Genomic DNA, 5,826 nt, shown 5'->3' on the forward strand with positions numbered 1-5,826 from the left:
CAGTTTTCTCACTCCATTTGGTGCTTGGCTGAGTTCTTTATCTCTTCATTTGATGTTTTAGGGTTTCAGGATTGTTGTATTCTCTGTTCGGCTTAGTTTTTCGGATCTTTGCTGGGGAGGGACGGCATGGTGCTTCTGCCTAGAGCGCCATATTGCTGGAACTCTAACATAGGTAATTTTTTGATGCTGGATAATGAAATGTGTCAAAATTTGGAAGATCCACATGATTCAATAAACCAGTATGTTACTAATGACCCATGAATGATGTTTAATAATCATGCATGGGTAACAACAGCAACAAAACCCATTATCCTCAAGTCCATTCCGACTCATGGTAACCCCATATGTTAAAGAATAGAACTGCTCCACAGAGTTTTCTTGGCTGTAATCTTAACAGAAGCAAATTGTCAAGCCTTTCTTCTGCAGTACCTCTGGGTGGGTTCAAACCGCCAACTTTTAGGTGAATTTTTGTTGTTGTTGTTAGGTGCTGTCAAATTGGTTCCAACTCATTGCAGCCCTATGTATCACAGGATGAAACGTAGCCAAGTCTTGCACCAGGCTCACAAATGTTGCTCTATTTGAGCCCATTGTTGTACCCACTGTGTCAATCCATCTCTTTGAGGGAGGGTCTTCCTCTTTTTTGCTGACCCTCCACTTTACCAAACATGATGTCCTTCCTCAGGATTGGTCCCTCCTGATAACTTGTCCAAAGTACATGAAACACAGTCTCACCATCCTCACTTCTAAGGAGCATTCTGGTTGTACTTCTTCCAAGACAGATTTAGTCCGTGGTATATTCAATATCCTTCACCAACATCATAATTCAGGCACATCTATTCTTCTTAGGTCTTCTTTATTCATTGTCCAGCTTTTGCAAGCATATACCAAAAACCAAACCAAACCCATTGCTGTCGAGTCAATTCTGACTGATAGGGTCGCTATGAATCACAAGCATATGAAGTGATTGAAAATACTATGGGTTGGGTGCACCCTAGTCCTCAAAGTAACATCTTTGCTTTTTAACACTTTAAAGAGGTTTTTTGCAGCAGATTTGCCCAATTCAATGCATCACTTGATTCCTTTCAACCATTTCAGGAGGTAGCATATGATCAAGAACTGATGGTACTGAAGGAAGAAGTCCAAGCTGCACTGAAGGCATTGGTGAAAAACAAGGGTTCAGGAATTGATGGAATATCAACTGAGATGCTTCAGCAAATGAATGCGATGCTGAAAGTGCTCACTCCTCTATGCCAAGAAATTTGGAAGAAAGCTACCTGGCCAACCTACTAGAAGAGATCCAAATATGTGCCCATTCCAAAGAAAGGTCATCCAACAGAATGTGGAAATTATTGAACAATATCATTAATATCACACACAAGTAAAATTTTGCTGAAGATAGTTCAAAAGCCGTTGCAGTAGTACATCGACAAGGAACTGACAGAAATTCAAGGTGGATTCAGAAGAGGACATGGAATGAGGGATATCATTGCTGATGTCAGATGGATCATGACTGAAGGCAGAGAATACCAGAAAGATATTTACCTGTGTTTTATTGACTATGCAAAGACATTTGACTGTGTGGATCTTAAGAAACTACGGATAATTTTGTAAAGAATGGGAATTCCAGAACACTTAATTGTGCTTATGTGGAACCTGTATATAGAACAAGAGGCAGTCAGGGGCAGGGCCAAGAGTAGTCAGATACTTCCAGTGGACCCTCTTACAACAAAGACCCAAAAAAACAAGTGAATCGATTATATATGACAGTCTAGGAGCCCTGAACATCAAAGGCAAAGTTGAGGAACCAGGCTGAGTGACAGGCAGAGGGAGAGACAGTTCAGAAGAAGCAAGGAGTTGCCAGACCTGACTCAGTGAGAGCCTGAACCCTTCAGGCCTGATCAGCTCATGGGTGAGCAGTGAGGCAGGCAAGCAGCAGTGCTCAGGAGGCATGTTCTGCACCGGGAGAGACCTAGCAGCAGAGAGTCTACTTGGCCACCGAGAACCAGTGAGAGGCAGCCCTCAATTGGCAAAATATAAGTACTTGCATCCGGCCTACCATGAGGATCCAAAAAAACCCCATTAGGGAAAAGCCTCTCTCCCATTTACCTCCCTGCTCTCTGCTCTGGGTTGCATCCTGGACTGGCTTCAGCAATTGCTGAGTCCCCTGGGCCAGAAGTAGGATCTGTCACACACCCTGAGCCATTCTCCCAGCCTTGGAGAGTGAACAAATTAACAAACAGGGGAAAAAATTAACTTCCGCCTCCCCTAAGCCAAGAACTCAGGGTAGGCAAGCTCCTTTGCCTAGGCACGGGCATAATGGATCCACGGATTTGAGTGACTTTCCCCCTGTATAGACTTGTGTGGCCCCATTTCAATACCATAGGTCCTCATTGCTGCAGTACAACAGGGTGTATACCTGAAGTCTAACTTCAACTGCTTCAGCTGTGAAGTGGCAGGTTCATGACATTTGACAGTGCTCTGCCGATTAAGCAGTGTCTTCACCTACCCACATCAGGGGCCTGAGGACTGGTGGCTCCACCCACGCCACCTAGCCACTTGTGATGGGGCCCAAGAATAAGAGATGTCCCCTAGTCCTTACAACCAACAGCACTGGGTGCTCATAGTCTGGCTGCAGAAACCACCCACCTATGCACTCTAGGGAACAGGGACATGCCTTCCTCCTGGACACTCAGGGGTAGCCATCAGCCCCCTGCCTTGCTCAGAGTCTGTCTCCATGCGGCAGCCAGATGCCTGTGCCTACACCAATCACCCATGCCTGTCTAGGACTGTAGGTGAGAGCCTGCACCACACACTTGGTGGCTATCTACCTGGGCACCTGAGCTGAGTCCATACAGGATGAGTGGGCACACTCCTGAGCTCACATACCTAGTAACAGATCTAATCACCTGGTGACAGGACATTAGAGCTTCAAAGATGCCAATAATTAAACTAGCTCACACGAGCAGCCTATTTGGGCATATCAAAACAAAACAAGAAGCTAGAACACAGTAAGCAAACAAAATGAATAAATATAATAACTTATTGATGACTCGGAGACAATGGTCAATATCAAATCACATAAAGAGGCAGTCCATGATGGCTTCAGCAAGCTCCCAGAATAAAGAATCTAGAAATTTTCCAGAGGAGAAAAATTTCTTGGTATTACCAGAGGCAGAATACAAAAGATTAATATACAGAGCTCTTCAAGAGATTAGGAAGGAAATTAATCAAAATGAAGAACATGCAATAGAGGAACTTAAGAAGATTAGAGGAGAGCATAATGACAAATTTAACAGTCTGCAAGAATCCAAAGAGAGGCAGTAATCAGAAATCCAGATTAACAATAAAATTTCAGAATTAGAAAACTTAATAGAAAGTCATAAGAGAAGAATTGAGGCAATGGAAGTCAGAAATAGTGAGATTGAAGATAAAGCACTTAACTACAACGTATTTGAGGAAAAATCAGATAAAAGGATTAAAAAATGAAGAAACTCTAAGAATTACGTGGGATTCTATCAAGAGGAATAATTTACAAGTGACTGGAGTACCAAAACGGGGGGGATAACAGACAATACAGAGAGAATTGTTGAAGATTTGTTGGCAGGAAACTTCCCTGATACCGTGAAAGATGAGAAGATATGTATCCAAGATAGTCATCAAACCACACACAAGGAAGATCCCAAAAGAAAGTCACCAAGACATATTGTAATCAAACTTGCCAAAGCCAAAGATAAAGAGAGATTTTAAGAGCGGCTAGGGATAAGCAAAAAGTCATCTACAAAGGAGAGTCAATAAGAATAAGCTAGGACTACTCAGCAGAAACTATGCAGGCAAGAAGGCAATGGGATGACATATATAAAACCTTGAAGGAAAAAAATTTCCAGCCAAGAATTACATATCCAGCAAAACTGTCTCTCAAATGTGATGGTGAAATTAGGCATTTCCAGATAAACAAAAGTTTAGGGAATATGCAAAAATCAAACCAAAACCACAAGAAATACTAAAGGGAGTCCTCTGATTAGAAAATCAATAACATCAGATAATAACACAAGACTAGAACACAGAACAGAGCAACCAGATATAAACCCAGATAGGGAAATAACAAAAATAAGTCAGAGCTAAAACCCTGATAATAGGGAAACAGATGTCAATAAGTTAAAGATGACAACATTAAAACAAAAAAGAAGGACTTAAAAAATGTAGACATAGATTTTTCATTTGGAGAGGAAGAAATAAAAGACTGGTATAAACTTAGAAAGATAGGGGTAAATATTAGATAACCACAAAGGAAACTAACAATCCTACAAGTCAAAATAAAAGACAAGAAAAACATAAAGACTCAGCAAACACAAAATCAACAACAATGAAAAAGATGAAAAGACAATACATAAAGAAAAATGACTCAGCACAGAAAATTAAGTGGTACAAAGAAACTGTCAACAACACAAAAAAAGACATCAAAATGACAGTACTAAACTCATACCTATCAATAATTACGATGAACGTAAATGGATTGAATGCACAAATAAAGAGACGGAGAGTGGCAGATTGGATAAAAAAACACGATCCATCTATATGCTGCCTGTAAGAGACACACCTTAGACTTAAAGACACGAACAAACTAAAACTCAAAGGATGGAAAAAAATATATCAAGCAAACAACACTCAAAAAGAGCAAGAGTGGCAATATTAATCTCTGACAAAATAGACTTTGAAGTAAAATCCACCACAAAGGATAAGGAAGGACACGATATAATGGTTAAAGGATCAATACACCTGGAAGACATAACTATAATAAATATTTATGCACACAACAACAGGGCTCCAAAATACATAAAACAAACTCTAACAGCATTGAAAAGAAAGATAGACAGCTCCACAATAGTAGTGGGAGACTTCAACACACCACTTTCAGTGAAGGACAGAATATCCAGAAAGAAGCTCAACAAAGACACAGAAGCTCTAAATGTTACGATCAACCAACTTGATCTCATAGACATATACTAAACACTCCACCCAACAGCAGCCAAGTATACTTTCTTTCCCAACGCACATGGGACATTCTCCAGAATAGACCACATATTAGGCCATAAAGCAAGACTTAACAAAATCCAAAACATCAAAATATTACAAAGCATCTTTTCTGATCATAAAGCCATAAAAGTAGAAGTAAATAACAGAAAAAGCAAGGAAAAAAAAATCAAACACCTAGAAACTGAACAACACCTTGCTCAAAAATACTGGGTTATAGAAGAAATTAAGGATGGAATAAAGAAATTCATAGGATCAAACAAGAATGAAAACACATCCTACCAGAACCTTTGGGACACAGCAAAAGCAGTGCTCAGATGTCAGTTTATAGCAATAAATGCACACATCCAAAAAGAAGAAAGGGCTGTAATCAAAACATTAACCCTACAACCAGAACAAGTAGAAAGAGAGCAGCAAATGAAGCCCTCAGATGCCAGAAGAAAGGAAATAATAAGAATTAGAGCAGAATTAAATGAAACAGAATAGAAAAACAATTGAAAGAGTTAACAAGAGCAAAAGCTAGTTCTTTGAAAAGATCAACAAAATCGATAAACCATCGGCCAAACTGACAAAAGAAAAACAGGAGAGGAAGCAAATGACCTGAATAAGAAATGAGATGGATGATGTCACAAAAGAGCCAAGTGAAATTAAAAGAATCATAACAGAATACTATGAAAAATTGTACTCCAACAAATTTGATAACCTAGAGGAAATGGACAAATTTCTAGAAACTCACTACCTACCTAAACTAACACAAACAGAGGTAGAACAGCTAAATAAACCTATAACAAAAGA

This window comes from Trichechus manatus, unplaced genomic scaffold, assembly GCF_000243295.1.
Source record: "Trichechus manatus latirostris isolate Lorelei unplaced genomic scaffold, TriManLat1.0 scaffold00205, whole genome shotgun sequence".
Lineage (NCBI taxonomy): Eukaryota > Metazoa > Chordata > Mammalia > Sirenia > Trichechidae > Trichechus > Trichechus manatus.